Source organism: Coturnix japonica, chromosome 2, assembly GCF_054131305.1.
Source record: "Coturnix japonica strain WE chromosome 2, WE-NBRP24, whole genome shotgun sequence".
Lineage (NCBI taxonomy): Eukaryota > Metazoa > Chordata > Aves > Galliformes > Phasianidae > Coturnix > Coturnix japonica.
Genome location: NC_140664.1, coordinates 26,149,566 through 26,169,346, shown reverse-complemented (window position 1 = coordinate 26,169,346; position 19,781 = coordinate 26,149,566). Strand labels below are relative to the sequence as shown.

Sequence of the window (19,781 nt, the reverse complement as noted above, 5' to 3'; positions counted from 1 at the left end):
GCGAGGCGCGGGCGGCGGAACGGGGGGCGGCCTCCCCCTCCGCGACGGGAGCGGAGTGAGGCGGCCCGGGGAGGGGGCGGGGAGGATGACTTCATGCCGCCGGAGCGCCGTGAATTTAGGAGCAGCAGCTGCCGGAGCGATGTGGGGGTGAAGCGTTCGTGGGAGCTGTCGTTAGTTGAGGGAGGAGCAGCGTCGGGCACGGTGCCGACGGGCCCGCGGCTCCGGGAGGGGAAGAAGGGCGGGAGGGAGGAAGATGCGCTGAACCGGCCGCTGGGAAGGTGAGCGGGGACTGCCGGGGGCGAGCGCTGCACGGCGGAGCGGCTGCGGTTCGGCACTGCGGGCTTCAAGGCTCCTCCGAGCGTTCCTGTGCGAGGAAAGCTGCGGCCCGCGCACGGCAACGGAGCCGCCGCTCCCATCTTCCTTCTCTTACAGCAACGGGGCCACCCGACGAAGCGCTTCGGCGCTGCATTTTATCTTTTGCCGCCGGGCTGCGGCCCGCTGCCAGCTCCCTGCCCGCTGCTCGGTCTGCCAAGGGTTCTTTTGCCGGCCGTGGGGCTGCGACAGGTGCAGGGCCGCGCTGCGGGCTCGGCGTAGCTCTGCAGGTGGAGGGGAGACATCTTGGGGGTAGGAGGGCTGCGGAGCCCATCGTGTCATTGACCGACCTGGATTTGGAAGTCGCTTTGCAGGAAACTGAAATGAATGGGGAGCTGGAACCCCAGACCTTTTATCGAAATGGTTCTGTGCTCTCTCCATTTTTCAGTTTCCATCAGCTAACGCGTGGTTTGAAACAAAAATACCAGTGGCACGTAAATGCCTTTGTTTAGTAAACAGAAGAATCAGCAAGTTGCTTTGCCATGGTGAGGTCTCACCTCGAGTACCATGTTCAGTTTTGGGCACCTCAGTACAGAAAGGGTATTGAGGTGCTGGAGAAGATCCTAAGAAGGGCAGTAAGGTTTGTGAAGGGCTTGAAGGATATGCCCAGTGAGGAGAGGCTGAAGGAACCGAGGCTGGTTACTTTGGGGAAGAGGAGGCTAAGGGGAGACCTCTTCCAATACCTGAAAGGTGCTTACAGGGATAGCAGAGTTGGTCTCTTCTTACTGGTGACAGGATGAGGGGAAATGGCCTCAAGTTGTGCCTGGGTAAGTTTAGGTTGGATATCAGGAAAAACTTCTTTGCAGAAAGGGTTGTTAAGCACTGGAATAGGCTCCCCAGGGAAGTGGTTGAGTCTCCATCCCTGGATGTCTTTATAAACCATTTGGATGTGCTGTTCAGGGACACAATTTAGCAGAGGGTTGTTAGAGTTAGGGTTGTATTGCTGTGGTTAGACTTGATGATCTTTAAGGTCTTTTCTGACCTGAACAATTCTATAATTCTGAGTTAAAAAATGAGAGCACTTGCAGCAGTGTAGCTCAGTCGGTGGCCTTGCACCTTCCTTGTGGAATGCACACAGAAGTATATTACCTGAGCACTCCTTCAGATCAGAGCAGGAAAGGAGCAGCACTTGCTTGGCCTGAATCTGTTTGGTGTGTTTTGTTTTGTTTTGTTTTGTTCTTCTGCTCTGGAAAAGGTTGCTCCAAAGATGGCATGTCAGTATAGGAGGCTGGGGATGGCATGTGTAGGTGGATCGTTAGAGTGAGCTCTGTCTGCATGGAGCAGTGGATAATGGCTGGATATGCATGCTCCAGTTTTTAAGTGAAAATAGTGATTGTTCCTGTAGTGAGGGAAGGATAAGATTTTTATTTTTCTTTACTGAAAAGTAGAGACTGGATACTAGAACCTGAATGTTGTTTTATTGGGCATCTATTTACTTGCACGCTTGTAAAGGATCCCGTTATCCTGTGTGCTTATTGAGCAGCTTGTGTAATAGTGATAGCTGTGGTTCCTCAGTTGTGGCTGAAGGCCCTGGGCATGGTGATAAAATTAATACATACGGAGGTAACAGGCAGTTGCTTGATCTGTTGCCATTATTTCTGGGAAGATGTTTAAATGCATCTGTTTGCCTCAGCACTGTTGCTGGGTAGGCAGAGGGATGATGATTACAGAGAGAGGAAATATAAAAGACAACCGAGGCTTCACAAGGCAGAAACTGAGAATGGCTGGTAAACTACGGTGTCAAAAATGACTTCAACAGATGGATTTTTACCCTCTGTAGATCAATTGTTAAGTATGGCCCATGCAAGTTATTCTAGTCATTAACTGTGGCCCCATATAAACCCTATTTAAGCACGCCATGGTGCATCCACTGTATACCTTTTAAACCAGGGAAAGTAATATCCCATTCCATCACACCTGTATCTGTCACCTACCAAACATTTACTTTTTTCATGTAAAACAATTAAGAGCTTGAGTTATCACGCATCTGTGGTTGTTTTTATTTGTTTAGGGTGACCTCATTGAAGCTTTTCAGTACCTGAAGGGAACCTACAACCAGGAGGGGAGTAAAGTCTTTGAAAGGGCTGATAATAGCAGGACTAGGGGAAATGGATCCAAGTTGAAGGAGGGAAGATTTAGGTTGGATGTTAGGGGGAAGTTCTTCACTAGGAGAGTGGTTAGGCCCTGGAACAGGCTGCCCAGGAAGGTTGTGGATGCCCCGTCCTTGGAGGTGTTCAAGACCAGGTTGGACGGGGCCCTGGGCAACCTGATCTAGTAAATGTGTATGTTTGGTGGCCCTGCCAGGCAGGGGGGTTGGAACTACATGATCCTTGAGGTTCCTTTCAACCCAGGTCATTCTGTGATTCTGTGTTTGGTTATTACTTCTCGTATTAGTCCACCCATTCTATATTGAGTCCATTCCTTTCTTGAATAAAGCATCAAGTAATGGTTTCCCATTCTGTTGCTGTAAATGTGGAGTGGTACGAGTTCTTGCTAGTGTTGGCAAAACATTAGCAGAGTAAATATAGCTGTTTGTGCTTCCTCGCAAATGTAAATAATGATTCAAAAGAATGTTGACGCTTTCTAAAATAACATGGAGGCAGGGAGGGAGGAGTGGTTGATGAAGAGTTGTTACCATAGAACATCTGGTTGGTTTGATGCTGAAAACTCGAATTGCTTCTGTTTTTATCTTATGTGTGCATCAAAGACAGATGGTGTAATCATGTCAAATGGAAGGGTGCACGTGTCCGTAGACAGGGGAAAAAATGTGTGGATAATGATCAGTGTATTTAGTTAATCTAGTTGAACACTGTCACTGATGTAAATGCATTTCTCTTACTGAACTCCTCTTCCACCTTCTGTTACAATAACTTCCATCCCTCTGCCAAGCAAAGAAAACAATCTGTGTTGTGGTTAATCTGGGGCAGGAGCCCTGCTGCCTGGCAGAAGGGCAAGAACCACTTGGCCAGCTGGTTGATGCTGGACAGACTGGGTAGCAGCTGAGACTTAGTTGCCTTTTTCTCTGAGGCTCTGCTAGTTTAAATTTCTTCATCTAAATTAGTTCTGTGAATTTGTAGGAGCTTAATTATCTTTCAGTTTTCTAAGCCACAGCCAGCCTTTATACCAACAGGTTCGTTGAACCAAATTTATGAGCTTGGTCAGACTGATAGGTTTGCATGAAGCTTGTTTCTGTAGGAGACCAAACTGGATAACCCAGTAACCCTGAATGCACTTGAAAGAATGACGGTTTGATTTCCTTGTAATCCTTTGCAAGGCTGAAATGAAAGTTTAGTTAATAAATTTCTCTTAACGGGAGAGCTTTCCTTCTGGAGTAATGTTGTTACAAGGCTTGGAGTTGGTGTATTTTCCCCAAACTAAGAATTCCTTACAGTCTAGGATAAAAAGAGACTGTAATAGAACGTGAATAGACAGATATCTTTTTTTTTGCACTCACATGCACACACTTGAGATAAGCAAACAGTATTTTAGCTTACTGTCTCCATAACAAAAAATGTTTAAATGCTTTCAAATGATGCCCTTTATGTAACTGGTACTTCCAGGTGAGGAAATCTTTCACTTGGGAACTAAATGCCAGCCATCAACTTATATCTAGTCTCTTACTACCCAAGTGAACCCTCTGTTAGACTCTTTAATTGTGGCCAGTACAAAGTCTTTATGTGAGTAGTCAGTCAAATGCAGAAGTAACAGTTGCTAGAAGTAAGTTTTGTTCATCCCTAATCTGGAGGCTGCTCCAAAAGTAATGCCTTCTACTTTACTATGTTGGCCCATGATATCAGAGGCGACTGTCAGTAGAGGCTGAACCTTTCCTCCAGTATCCCGCTATACTTTGTTATTGTATGACAGATGGCAGCAGAGGGGCAGTCTCACACAACAGAGTCTGACATGGAAGTGAGTGTGAAACAACGGGGTGTAATTAAAGTCTTCCATGTAGAAAAAATTGCAACCACTGACATTTGTTAACACCTGCTAAATGTTTGTGGATAATACAATGGCACTTCACAATCCAGATTCTAAGCACACAGATTTAATACCTGAAGTATCACAATATCACAGTCTCATGCGGGTTGGAAGGGACCTTAGAGATCATCGAGTCCAACCCCCGGGATTTGAGCCTCCTGTGTAGCAGAGCAGCACTTCTACCACTTGCGCCACAGGGGGGATTCGAACCCGGGCCCTCTGGTGTTGCAACGTGGCATTCCTACCACTGCGCCACCGGGGCACACAAGTATGGAGGTATAAGAAGACAGCTCATGTATGCTTTTGGGGAAAGCAATTTGATGAAGAGAGACAACACAAACATGAACAAAATCACATCAATTTCATGATACATTGAGAGACTAGTGTCAAGAAAGTCTTGTGGTTTATACCGTTACAGAATGTCTCGATTAAAATAGTGTCGAAATGGAGAAGACATTGTAGGTTAAGAACTTTAAGATTCAATAGAATACCCATGTGTTTACATACAAATGTTTCAGTGTGAAAAGTAGCAAAGTGGAATCTCATATGGGAGGGTTGGTGCAAATATCCTGGGCAAATTCAAGATCAAACAGGCTTTTTCTTAATTCTTATTGTATATCCGATAGGATACAATAGTGGTCTTTGTGCTCCTTAGCATACTGACAGTACGCTGCGTTTCTAGTTTAATTGCATTTCTGTGGTAGTAAAATGATTCCAGGGTATTTCTATCTTTTTTTCTTTTAGTGAATCAATTTTAAAGGGCTCTTTTGTCCTACCAGGGGAAGAACTCCCATGGCCTCCCATGTGTAGTTCTCTCTGGTAGAATTTGTTTTCTAATCACTATTAAGCTGAGTGTTAAAATTGGCTATTTTAACTGTTCTTTGGCTTTTCAGGTTTCACGAGCAGTTTAACTTATCCTGTTTCAGAAGTATTTCAATGTATGTAGTTGGTGTTTTGAACAGCTGTGCATTGTTTTCTGCACTAGTGCCCCAGTGATTCATCAGAAGTGATAGACAAATAGGTCTAACCCCAACATACAGTCTTTGACTGCTTTTCTGTCATATCTTTGTTCCAGAAACTATCCCAAATGACTCCAAAATACATTGAAGTTATCCTGGCAGCTGTTAGTTAGCCTGTAAAATGTGCTGCAGCTTTAATGAGATCATGTATATCTTAATATATCTATATAATTATATATATATATTTGCTAACTATTCTCTCGTTTGCCTTCTACCTCCTACAGAATTTCCATTTACACATATGGTGAGCACATAACTGTGGTGAAACGATCTCACCACCTGTTGTTTTAAAATAGCACAGATGCTTATTAATGGTCCTTCCATGAGACTGTTTATAGTACGTGTTAAACCTCACTTAAAATACTGTGGATCATATTGGTAAAGGATATTATTACTTCGGTAGCAGCCTTAAATTGCTTCATGTTCAGCATCTTTGTTCAATCCGTTGATTGTTCATAGGTAGGAAAGAGGCCATCTTTGTAGGAGAGTCAAAGCTGTGGTCTTCAGTGTTCTCACAAACATGTCATTGAGTTGTGTACAAGGTGTTGTGTGAAAATGGCTGCAGCTGTTTGGATACCTGATCAACCCGAAGAACCACGAAACATATGATTACACCACTTCTCAATGCTCTGTCTTGACCTCAGTTGCTTTGAACTCCTTTGTGCCAAGACTCAAGAGCTGAGCTATTGCACTTTATGGCAAGGAAAAGTGAATAACCTTAGAAGTTATGCTCTTGATCAAGGCATCTCCTGATGTATTTATTTGTTATTCATTTATTTTTTCATGGAAAAGCCTGTTCCAAACTGACTAAATTGAATTAATCTAAGTACATGTTTTATCAATTCTGTGGTTTTTTTGTCCAATCTGAAGAGCGACTTGAATTCTCAGCTTCGCTTTCGAAGAGTTTCTAGAGGTCTGCCTAGTATGTAATTCTCCTAACTCTAGACTTGTGAGCTTTTTCTGTTGTTTTTCTGTTAGTTTGTTGTTTTAGTGTTTGTTTGTTTGCTTTGGTACAGTCTGATCAAACTAGAAATTAGAAATGCTTTCCATGTGTTTTTTTACTTTAAAATCATCTATCCACGAGAGGGAAAACAACAATTCTTGATGTTAAAGCAGCACACTTCGCTGGGATGTGAACTTTAAAAGGTGATCAGAGTAAACAGACTGTGCTGCTCTTAAGCTTTTTGAAGTTCTTGCTTAAGGCACAGTATGTTCTTGGTGTTTGTGTGTTTCTTGTGAATTCCAAGAAAGTACTGCTACACACTGGAAAAAAAAAAAGATATGTAGCAGAAAAAGGAATGATGTGTTTTATATACGTTGAGCAAAAACTTATAGGATCTCCTGAGTTTATTTGCTCTGAGCGAATAAAGTTATTGTTTGCCCTACAATGTTGACTATCATTTGTCTGCTCAGGCTGTCTAAGATGAACGTGCTCTGGAGCACAGGCCTTATGAGAAGCGGCTGAGGGAGCTGGGATTGTTCAGCCTGGAGAAGAGGAGGCTCAGGGGATACCTTATAGCTCTCTATAACTTCCTGAAGGGAGGCTGTAGTGAGCTGGGGGTTGGCCTCTTCTCTCGTGTAATCAGTGACAGAACTAGAGGGAATGGTTTTAAGCTGCGCCAGGGGAGATTCAGGCTGGACATTAGGAAGTATTACTTCTCAGAAAGGGTAGTCAGGCATTGGAATGCACTGCCCAGGGAGGTGGTGGAGTCACCGACCATGGGGGTGTTCAAGAAACGTTTGGATGTTGTGTTGATGAATATGATTTAGCCAGGAAGTATTGGTAATGGTTGGACTAGATGATCTTCTAGGTCTTTTCCAACCTTGATAATTCTGTGATTCTGTGATTCTCTAACTTTTCTGAAAGAGATTTTCTAGCATATTAGTACAAAGCTAACCTGTAATAACAGAATCTGCTATTGAAGTAAGGCTGCTGGCAAGCTTTCAGTAAAGAATAGATGGAGAAGTAATATATGAATTACTTCTCCATTATGTATTAAGTAATAATTTTTTTATGGAGTCTTCAAGCACTTGGTACCATTGATGAATATTTTTTGTGAGCTCTAGTGATGTTTCCACTACAATTTAATTTCAGGAGAAATAATGTCCGCACTGAGTGTGTTCAGTTACTCAGATTCACATTCTCAGCCTCCATGATGTACTTTGGCATCAGTATGAATTGGTGTATGTGGAGTTTAAGGAAGCAAGTCTCCATTTTGCCTTAAATTTGTTACCTGATTGTTAAATTAGGGACCGTTTTAATTGCCCTGATGTGGAAAATGTTAAACAGCTGTTCCTTTTCTGTGTCTTACTAGGTGATTTCATTAGATCTGTTGTAATAGGGGGATGATGGCAGTTTATGGAGCTGGGCTAATGTGTGAGTATAGACATGGTGATCCAGAAATGAATGAGAAGGATCCACTCGTGTATAAGAATTGGAGCACATGGGAAAAAAAGAATCATACTCAAAAAGCCAGACATAATGTAAAACAGCCCAAAAATAGACTTCTGTGTTTTAATTAACTGTTATTTATAGAGTCTCGTGGTGTTAAAACGTGATAAAAGATGTGAATGGAGCACGCGTGAGCATAGAACCTGTGTAACTTGAGGAAGAGACAAGGCTTATCAATATTGATTACAGCATGCCTTAAAAGCCTGAGGACACCAGAGCTTTCTGTCAGTGAGATAAGCACGTTTCATCATATATTTGCTTATGTACAGGCTGCCTATATTTCCTTTCATTTCTTAGACCGACACCAAACTTTTTCCAAGCAGAATATTGATCCTGAGCAAGGAGTGCCCTGAATTATCTGAACAGCTGGAGGATTTCTTGAGTAATTCTTTTGTGTGTAGATTTCAAGTGTTGATCTGTTGAATGGCAGCTACAATATTACAAGGCAGTAAAGGTTTATGTAATGCCATTGTCATTCACTTTGATTGAAAGCATGCAAAAAGAACATTGCCAACCCTGCATGTCCTTTTGGAGTTACGTTGTTGCAGCTATAGCAAATGTGATGCTATAAGGCTTGTGCGGGGCTATGGCAGCGTTCTGTTGAGTTTCACAGAAGCACGAACACTGATAAATGGTGAAAAAGAGACGCACAACCTCCACAGAAAGTATCACACCAACCTGCAGTTCACACACACAGCAAGGGTATTTATAGAACACAAACACGATAGCCACACATCCAGAGGAGCACAGATACTGTGTGTAAGGAATTAAAAGCATGTGACATCACTTCCTCACTAATGCTTCTATATTCATTATATATAGATATAGCAATAAGCTTTTAATATACAGACAGCTAATAATGGGGAATGATTTCATTAGTGCTGAAGGAAGGAGCTGCATGAAGATACTTGGGTTAGGCACTAATTGTCTTTCTAGAAGTGGGTACTTTTCAATTTTATGTTCTTCGCATTTACATAATTGCCATACAAACCAGAGAGCAAGAATGATTTATTTTCCTTTCCCTCTCTGAGATTTTGGAGAATTGTATTATTTGTGCTGCACTTCTGATCGTGGAAGACTTCAAAGCACTTAACAGCCCTTCCATTTTCATTGACAAGTACGGAATGAAAAGTGTGGCTTAAACACTGTTTTCCCACAGACGTATTGTGAGTAGAACTGCAGAGCAGGGAGTTATTTATGCTAATCTCTAGGAAAAGGCACTGATGTCTGATGGCTGCTGCAGCACACTGGGCCATGCTGTTTCCTTCTGCACAGAAAATTCTCTTTCCTGTCACTTCTGTGCTTCATGTAAGCAATTTTTGAAGGGTGTTTATCCATTACAGGCTGCAGCTCTGCTTCTTAAGTACTTGCTTTAGTGGGACAGCTCACTACACCAGTGTATTTTGTGTAGGTTGGCTAGATTCTCCAGGTCCATTCTTCATTGTTATTTCCCCCTTCCTTTCTCTTTTTTGGTCTGGCTAAATCAGACATTGATACTCCTTTGCCAAATCTCACCAACGTATTCTTTACTGAATTTGTCAGTGAAAGAGGTTTTCTGAGTCTGTAGTTGGTATTTCCTTGGTGGCATGTTATTTTACAAATCAGTTTGGGGATCAGTATCCAAATGACCATGTCTTCCTGTGGCATGTTGCATTAATTTCTCTCTAGAGCAAGGAGAGTGCCGCAGATCTGACCAGTTTTCCTCTGCTAGCCTGGTTGTGTGATCTGAGCCACTCACTGAGCACCGTGCATTCTTTGAGCCTTGGGAGTGTATGAGTACCTCATTGTTTCTAGGCATCCTAGGAGACAGGTTTAGTTGCTCAGATTTTGTTTGTATGGAACGGGAGTCAACCTTGTAATCTTCATTTTAATTTAAGCCATGTCTGTGAACACTGAACACGAGACAGTTTCATATTAGACTGTTGAACTGTTGCCAGGGATTTCAGTACATCTTTAGCTTTTGTCAACTCTTTCTCTGAAAAAGAGCCATAGCCAAAAACATAGACCGCTATCCATGACTTTCCGCCTATCTCAAGATCTCTGAATGCAGCTGAAGTACATCCTGGCTTTTTTAGCTACTTGCTTGGTTTCGTGTGGGAAAAGCTTGCACACTGCTATATCTAACATTAACTAGTTTCTCATAAAGGATCCTTCATCATCTGAAAATCTTTACATCTCTGAGCACAAGACTGACATAAGTTCTGAAATACCCAGCTGAGTGTTTGTACTTGAATCATCTGCAACACACCTACTTGAACAACCTTTTTCACACCCCCCTCCCCCCTCCCCCCCTCATGGAAACTGGGATGGTGTAGATGGAATGGGAGTGCCTAGTTCTCATCCTAAGATTTAATCATGACAAATCTGCACAGTACTTGTGGAGTGTGCAATTGTAACATAACTGGAATCTTGTTTACTGTTCTGTAGCATGTTCCGCTGCATTTTTCTACAAGCAAACTTTTTTTTAGGAGTTTCTATCATCTCCAAATGATAGAAGTCACACTATTGCTACTACTGTACTGAGCAGTACTGCTGCCTTTTTCTTTGCTGGCTTTCTAATAAAAATACCTGTTTTGGCAATATTCCTATTTCCATTCTTGCTTGGAAGAGGTTGTGCTTTCTCATCTACCCTGAGATGAAGGAAGAGTGCACATGTGAGACTTATCTCAAACATCCAAACATTCTGCTAGGTGCCGTGAGGGAGGGAGATGAAATGGCTTTGCCAACTTGTCCTTCATAGTCTTGGCTACTAGGAGTGCTCTTCTGATGTGATGCTTTCTATTATCAGATGAAATAATTTTGACTTTCTCCTCAGACTACTTAAGCTTTCCCTGCCTTGATGTCTACCAACCCTCACACATCTACTAAGTGATCTGCCATGGTTTGCTGGTTAGTTCTGAATGCCAGGCAACATGGCAGCCAACAGTTGCAGCAGAGCATGTGGTATGTGACATTCACAGCATGTTTTACTCACTGGAATGTTTTTGTACCTGTCATAGAGGTGTGATAAATGTCTTCCAACAAGTACGTGGTAGTGTTTCGGTCAGTGCTGACCCAGACTGAGCAGCTGCTTTTGTCTTCACTGTAAAAGGATTTCTAAAAATGGATTACTTACAAGAGGTTTTTATCTCCTCGTTAAATACCAAAGCAATCTGTGTGTTGAATATGTACTCAGTAATAAATGGCATTCCCTTTTTTACTCAGTCTATTCAATGTTCTGCAATATTGGTAAGTGTTCCCTTAACATTTTCTCCTCCATGAAACCCCTCCCCCAGCGCGCACACACACACACACAAAGCAAAAAAGAAAAGCAAAGGGAACATTTTGATGTATTCAAAGAAATGTGAGTTATTTCTTCAAAAGTAGTCAGGGTATTGTTTAAATACAGCCAATTTATCTACAGCACTCTAAATATCCTTTTAGCAGGGCTTACTACAGCTTGTTAGGTGAGTTCAAAGACAGCACAAACATAACACATTCTCCTCAGCTATCTTAAAGGTTTCTCAGCTATCTTAAGGGCTTCTGTGACATTGTGGAGATTTTTATGTTTGGTTTTTTTTCTATGTAATATAGACCGCATTTTTTCCCAAGTGTTTGTCTATGTGGCAAAGTTAATAAAAGATCTGAGCAGTCTCCTGGTAGTTATTTTACAGGAGCCCTTGGTTTAATAAAAAGCTAGGAAAGAGCTTTTACATGAGTGTGCTGACAAAGGTTCTGAAAAATGCATTTTAAATTTCTTTCTTTTTCCTGTCATGTTTGTGATATTTTTTTCCAGCTCCTGGTCTCTAAACAGCAGGGGGAAAAGGTTTACATTTAGCCTTTGTGAATTTGTTTACAGCCATCTGGCTTTATCTTCATTGTAGCTTCATGTATTAAATCCACCAAACTTATCACTTTCTCACTAGAAACCTATGAAACTGTTAAAACACCGAAACTGGGCATTTCTTTCTTTCCAAGTGACTCATCACTTTGCTTGCCTTCATTAATCCCTTGTGGTTACATTGTATGTCTTGGTTCCTTCTCCTCTGTTTCTGTTGGACAATATGAACTTTGTTTCATTTGTCATTTTGCATCTTGAACTTTAATACAGGCTGTTCTCCCAGGCAGCTCCTCTTTCCATGTACAACAGGGTAATATTCTTCCAGACATCAGCATGTTGCCTAAAGATCAAGAGGGCAGTTTAGCATTGCATTACCTTCCCTACTTCCCTTGGAGTAGATAAAATGAAAACTGCTGTGAAAACAGAAGACTACCAGCTGTGCCAGATGCGTGCTACATAGTAGAATGAAGAAAACCTCTTGTATAAGTTGCTCTCTGAGGATGCTGGCTGGATCTTTCAAATTAATTATTGAAAATGGCATGAGAAACACAAGATGAAGAAACGAGGGGAAAAAACGTCAGCAATTAAAATGAGTAAACTCTCACGAAGAGGCTCTAAGAAACAGCTTTTAAAAACACACAACACCAACAAAGAAATTTATAAACTATTTGTTTTTCACTGCTGTGGCCAGAACTCAGTATGAGAGGCCTTTGTCTTTGGCCTCTGGCTGTTCCAGCTCAGTCTGTTCTTGTATCCCTCCCCTTTCTAATGTATTTATTTGGTTCCATAAGGGACAGAGACAAAGGTCAGTGCTGTGCTCCGGACCCACATGTCTGAGTGATTTGCTTCATACTATTCCAAGTCTTTCTTAGTTCATAACGTCAGTATACTGTGAAGAAACTCCACTGCAAAAAGTACATTTTTTCAGATGGTATCAGATGAAATTTTTAATGCTTTTTTTTTTTTTTTTTTTTTTTTTTAATTAACTGGTTCAAAATTTGATTTTAAAACAAGATTGTGTTTCAGAGCCTTTCAGTGCAATCATAAGTCTGTTACTTGTGTGCCAGTTCAGAATGGAGATCATAACTCTGCCTCCAGTACTGCACTACCCAGGTAGTGGTGAAAGACTTTATTATATAGACTATGCATAGGTATTAGTAGTAGAATACATAGCAGTGTTCCTCTTCCAGTTATCATCAAGCTCAAGGCCAAAGTGTGTGTGTGTTCTTACAAATTTGGGAGTTAAAAATGGAAATTTTCATCTTCTCTTGAGAAATTAAGTATTTTTACTGTGTTGGTAGAATCTGATGAGGATTCCACCGGTGAAAATTCCCCAGTAAAGATAATTAAACTGGTATCTTGAGAACGCTTTGCATTAATTTTGTATCAGATTATACTTCAATTTCTGCAACCTTAATTAATCAAACATTAATGGTTACTCAACCTATAGCAACGTTTTGGGCTTAAAAATATCAAGGGGCATATTTCTAATTGAGTACTGGGACCAATGTCTTCTGCTCCCCTTTTCCAAAAGAGGAATAGGCTGATGTAAGTGCAGAGGGAAAAGAAAGAGGTAAATGTCAGCTTGTCCTTCAGGAGAAGAAATGGCAGCAGAATGAAGACAGTGAAGTAATTAACAGGTCTTTCTGCAGAAGATGAGGTGGCCTTTACCGTGCCTAATTATGCAAACTGTAATTTAATAGATGCTGCCTCAGTCTCCCAGTTGGATCTTTCAGTGACTGGTTCCTGCAGGCTGTGTGAGTGCTTACAGCCTCGGCCTCTGAGTAGAGATCGAGGTAATCATTGCCTGAGACCACAGGCTGAAAGAACAGATTGCCTTGTGAGAAGTCAGAGCTCTCAGCCTTTGTGGTTCAGTGTTATAGATTAATCTTTTGTAGATTAGTGGCTTTGGCCTGTAATGTTAACAGTTTGTATTGTAGCAGGATAGAAAGGAGTATCAACTTCATTCTAAACCTCAGCTGTTATCCTCCAGCAAGTAGAACTATAATCTGGTTTTATAAACATGTTTAAGAGTGACCAAAAATAAAATATTTGATTACTTAAGTATGTATTGGGATCAAGCAACTCTAGAGCAGGCCAAACTAATTGCAGGGAATCATCCTAATGAGATTCAGTTATGTGTGTGAATGGGGACTTTATTCCATCTATGACACGATGTTGATAATAGCGACAACATTTTGAACTCGCTCATTGTGGATTAAGCGACCTGTACGCAAACCGGAACCCTTTGCTTTTACAGTTCTTTTGTTGAGATTGGAATGTTCGAAAACATTTTCGAACTGTATGTAGCTCTATGAAAAGAGTAGGTGAACAATGATATAAGTTGACCATACTCCCTGTGGGATCTAGCTGTACATGTATGTCCCTGATTGACTTGTAAAGTGAAATAGACACTAAGAAAATGAGAAGCAAACTAACTAACCTTTCCCAAATGTATGCATTATTGAGTTTGTAATCATTTAACATATCTTATTCTGATGCAGAAAAAATACAAATAGATATGTGATAACAAGCACTGCAAGCTAAACTTGCTCTTCTGTCATTTCCACCCACATAGAATATATTCAAGAAAAGCTCCATCACATGCTGAAATCTGAAGACTGAAGCAATCTCAAGATCTAAATTTGAGTACACTTAATAACTGTTCATAATTCAGCATTCAAACTGTGCTGGTGTAGGGCAAGAAACAACAGAAATCAAGCAAGAACTGTAGAACACGATGGCATTTCATAATTGTGATTGTTGCCAACATTGTTCTGGACATTGTAGTTTCCTTTCCTCGGGGATATTCACTTTTAACAACTCCTGAAGGCTTTCTGCACAGTCTTATTAGGGATAGCTAGTGGAAAAAAAAATCAGAAAAGAAGATATATTTGCTGGTATTGCCCGTAGCAGCAGAATATGAAGAGGCTGCTTAACATAGAACACAGATTTCTAGTGTAATTGTCCTGTACTACTTAGCTTATACTTTGATTTTACTTGTTTATAATTCTTCCTTCTTTGTAACAAAATTAGTATAGGATTATTAGTACTAGATTCTGTGCTCATTTATTTGATATTTGCTAATCAACACTGCTTTTGGGGCTCAGGCTTGGCAAATAGGAATGATCTTGCAATATCATGTTTTTGTCTCTGCTTTAAGGAAAAGTATATGCAGAGTACTGAGTAAAAGCTACTTATTCTGCATGTATCTTAACAGCCTTTGAACTCTTAAGAATATTCTCTAGTATCAGGTACAGTTCTGTTTGTAGACCATCTCTGCCCTATTCTTGTTGGTTTTGAGTGCCCAAGATTAATAGGAAGAAAAGAAGAAAGCCTAATGTAAAGCCACGTGGAGCAATAATTGTCTCACAGTGGTAAGTGTTAGCTCTGCAGCACTTGATTATTATTGCCATAGCATCTAAAAGATGTAATACTTTGCAGTTTCATAGAAAGTTTATGCAGTTTTAGTAGAGGTCACGGGAGTGCTTACATGCTTAATGATCAGATTGAAACAGATTGTGTTGACAACGTGATCACCATCTATATTTGCCTCAAATCAGAGGTGCTGGTATGTTTTCTTCAGCTTATGAGGTTTTTTCTGTGATACTCTCTTTGTTTCTGTGTGGGTTTTGTTATCTTCCAAGTTAGCAGTTAACTAGAAAGTCAGTTGCAAGTGTCTCAAATAGGCTTTGTAAAGTATTTGCTTGTGTGGTTTTTGTTATCTTTCAAGTTAGCAGTTAACTAGAAAGTCAGTTGCGAGTGTCTCAAATAGGCTTTATAAAGTATTTGCTTGGGATTAGGTAGTATTGAGAATATGAGAACTGTAGTTCATTTGATTTCCCTGGGACTGCACTGTGGTTTCTTGTGGTGGTGGTGGTTTTCTTGTTGTTTGTTTTCTGGGGTTCAGGGCTTTGGGGTTTGTTTGTTTGTTTTAATAAACTCCTTTATTCTTATATTCCCATAGTATGTATGGTAACTGTCATATTCTGTGCTATTTTTTGTCCCAAGGACGGCATAGCTCTTCGCTTTAATCTTGTGTTCTAGTAATACCATCTTCTGATTATCAGACTCAGAGATTGAGCACCTTTACGCTTAGACTCTCTACAGTCTAGTTTTATATTCTTAAAGAAAAAAGAATCCATTGTATTTAATTTTTGGTAAGGAAAAGTGGATTGTTTGCTTTCACGCTCTGTTGATCCCATCAGCACTGATAGCTCCTTCAACAGTATAGTGAGGTTTACAAAGCAGGAGAATAATTCACCTGAAAATAGCTTTAACAGACCTCAGAAATCATTGCATTATTTAATGTAGAGTTGTAAGTAAACAGCCAAATTCTCTTTGAGCTTACAGGTAAGTTTATCGATACAGCCTACGAGTCAAATGACTGAAAGGTATGTTGTGCTTCCCAAAAATGTATTGGCACACAGAGGGCACTGCTGTTGGGATACAGAGCATTAAACTCTTTCAAAGTAAGGGTAGAAAAAAAATCAGTCAAAATTTACTTATCTAAAGGTTGCCTACCAAGCACATATTCACTGAAGTTTATAATTCAATTCGGTCAGAAAATGTGAGCATCTATTACTTCACAGCAGAGAGAAAGATGTCTTTCTCCTTTAATGTTTTTAGCACTATAGGTGAATTTCTGACTCAATTGAAATTATAGTTTTCATCAATGTCAGCACATCTTGAAATTAACACAAATTTCATGGGTTCTGTCCTACATTTCAACATTACAATAAATCGAATTTTCCAAAGGGATAAAAGGTTTGGGTTTGCCATTTTATTTCACTGCTTACCCTAAGATATTTTTTGTAAAGGCTGGTTCTTAATCAGATCTGAAGCTTGAAATCCTTTGTAATATCTCATTTTGGCCACAAGAAATGGAAAACAAGCCTCTGTGCATACTGGTCATTAACCTGAACTTGGCACACTACTCGCGTATGGGCAGCTGTACTTTGGTTTGTTGTTTTCTGCTGTGATTTTGCTAGACTTGTTCTTTTAACTTATTGGTTAACTTTAGGTGTGCCCCAGTGGCGCAGTGGTAGGAATGCCGCATTGCAACACCGGAGCCTGGGTTCGAATCCCCCTGTGGCACAAGTAGTAGAAGTGCCGCTCTGCTACACAGGAGGCTCGAATCCCAGGGGTTGGATTCAATGATCTCTAAGGTCCCTTCCAACCCACACGAGAGTGATACTATGATGCTGTGATTGCATTTGTGGAGTATTTGCATTTTAGACAAGCTAACCAAATCTTAACCTACAAGCCAGGCTTGCAGCCTTGGCCCTTGCTCTTCTGACAGAATCCAGCAGAATAATGTGGTGTGAACTCAATTTTGTTACTGTAGCGAAAGCTTTCTTGGAAGCTGCTTCTAGGCTTGAAAAGCTGATATGTACTCCTCCTCCACCTTTCTTCTGGTACAGAAACCTAAAAATGTCAAGACTAATCTCATGTTTAAGTTATTTAAAATAACGGAGAAAAGAGTCTTTGTCCTCTCTCATGTGGAAAAAAAAAAAAAAGGGCCTCAGTCTTGGGAAAACCACATTGCTTTTGTTGCTTATAGAAATCACAGCTAGCTACAACGATCACAGTTAGGCCATGGAACAGGCTGCCCAGGGAGGTTGTGGATGCCCCGTCCTTGGAGGTGTTCAAGACCAGGTTGGACGGGGCCCTGGGCAACCTGATCTAGTAAATGTGTATGTTTGGTAGCCCTGCCAGGCAGGGGGGTTGGAACTCCATGATCCTTGAGGTCCCTTCCAACCCGGGTCATTCTGTGATTCTGTGACTGGGAACATGGAGAATATCCTGGACTGTGATGTTACAGATTGATGCGTAGACAACAATGCCTTATCTATTGCTTATGCTATTAGCATAGTTGACACATAGCCTTCACTTGGAATGAGACTGTCATGTATCAGCTACATGGTATCAGGGACAAGTAAATAACAAGGTTATGTGCCTGTGATTTCCTAGTTTGAAGAAGAAAGAAAGTGACAGCAGAGCAGTCTCAGCAAGCTAGTAAAGTTTAAAAAATACACTGAAATGCCTATTAACTGCTTCTCTTGTCCATTTATATCTGCACAGTATCTTCTGATAAACGTGAATTCTGTTGGTGTGCTGGTGTCAGGGTATTGGCAATGGGGGGGGCTGCATTGGTGCCCTCTGAAGAGGGGCTGGGGGCTGCCCTGTGCAGCCCTGTACAGTCAATAGCTGACCAAGCTATTGACAGCCACCCCTGTGAAAACTGGGCATCTCTGGTGCCTGGAGCACCTCCCCTTCCTTCTTTGACCTTAACATTCTCTGCTGTTCCTTGCACTTTTTACTCACACTTCCTCTGCCTTTTTAAAGAAGGAACAAAATATGTTGCACAGGCAATTATTGCTAATTAATAACAGTCTGGAGCAGTGAGAAAACTCAAAGCAAACTGAGAACACCTTCCCTCCATTCACCATCTTTTACCTTCTCCCCCCAAGCAGACCAGAGCTGCAGTCAGTCCATAGCATTTTGTCTTTGCTGCTTCTGCACAGTCACTTTCTGCCCCACATGGGGTCCCTTCCACAGATGCCATCCTTCCCAAACTGATCCCATTTGGCCTTCACGCAGACTGCAGCTCTCCAAGCATTGCTCAATCATGGCTTCATACCGCGGGGCCCTCCTTCTGCAGTGACCTTAGTGCCTGCAGAGCTGTTTGTCTCACATTCCTCACTCCTCTCTCCCAGCTGCTGTTGCAAAGCAGATTCCCCCTCTCTTAAATCTGCCCTCCCAGAGCACACCCAGCATCACTCATGGATCATCTCTGGCAACAGTGGGTCTCTTTGGGAGCAGATGGAGCTGGCTTTGATCTGACGTGGAGCAGCTGCTCATGGAGACCATCCCTACAGATCCCTGCTACCAAAACCTTGCCATGTAAATCCTATGCATGCTTCAAAATATCATATTTGAAGTGCATCTTCCTTTTTTTCTTTCCTCATTACTGCATGGAAAAACGGTTGGGCACTGAAGTCCCTCCTAACCGTGGACTGTAGTGTCTGCCAGACGGAAAGCTGGACATAGGCTGTTGATGTACAGATCAGACAGAATAGACCAGCATGTGTACAGTTAACCTTTAACTCTTAACAGCAGGTAAAAATCTCCCTATTATTATGTTTCCCTACAGTTGCTTTTCTTACTTTCGCTGTAGTGCTGGATATTAGGTGGGAGGGCTTGGTAGAATTGCCATCGCTTGGGATAACTGAAGTTCCTGCAGTTTGCCTGCAGTTCAGACAACTCCTTTGAACGGTTGTGATGACTCGGCTGTGAAGGTGAAAGGAGACTGAGTGCTACAAGCATTTGCATTTATAAGCAAAAAGGGAAACATACCTTATGTGAACTTTTTAACAGTTTAAGTACAGGAAACTGTTCAGTTACAAAACTAATACTTGTCCATACTAATACAGAAAAGCCTTGATAATACAATTCAATCTTTGTTTGGGAAATTCTTCTAGTTTCTGATACTTTCCTCTGGTGTTGTAGTACTCCCCATTTTCATCTACACTAAGTTACGGTTAGAGAGGTTCAGAACTGGTTGTCAGCATCCCAAGGTCTTTGCAAGGAGGAATAATGGTTGTAAAAATTGTCTCTACGTGCCAGGAGAGACTTGATGTTGATTGTTTCTTCCTGCTCAGTTTTAATGTCCACTTCAGTTTATTTCTATGTGCTTCCTTATCACAGTCTGCCTATATATGTGCCCTTTTTCAACACTGGTTCTCAGTTTCTCTATTTATTTTATTCTCTTTATTTCTAAGTCAGGTCTTTTACATTGCGAGGCAGCTCTGTTGTGGCGACTTTACAAACCATATGAGTGTTTCCCTGATGCTTTAGTTGTGAAGCAACATCAACTCACACACATAGTTACCTTCTTTCTCTGAGGTTATTCTGGCACCTGACCTTTGATGAAAGTATGATTCCCAGAAACTCACACCTTTGGGTGATTCTAGTTCTCAGGAATCCTTTTCCCATTGCCAGGATTTCAGAACCGGAAGACTTAGAAACTATTCTACCCACGCATACATTCTTCCTGTAAGAAGACAGCTGGTACTTCTTTTGTCATCCACAGTACACCAGCAGGTAGATAAAAAGAGGGAGGGCCTTAGGTTTGGTG

The 19,781-nt window shown here is 41.3% G+C and overlaps 1 protein-coding gene across 4 annotated transcripts in view; it reads left to right on the top strand.

The window, feature by feature from the left end:
- Window positions 1-19,781, top strand: part of PKIA (cAMP-dependent protein kinase inhibitor alpha) — a 35,680-nt gene that overhangs the window by 377 nt on the left and 15,522 nt on the right. The window contains exon 1 of one of the 4 annotated variants that reach the window (XM_085537265.1): window positions 99-147. The exons of 1 other annotated variant lie outside the window; for it this stretch is intronic. The gene's annotated coding sequence lies outside the window, so the exon portion shown is untranslated. Of the gene's footprint in view, window positions 1-98; window positions 279-19,781 lie in introns of those variants that run through there. 2 more of the 4 variants (XM_085537266.1, XM_015855873.3) reach the window with 2 other exon arrangements.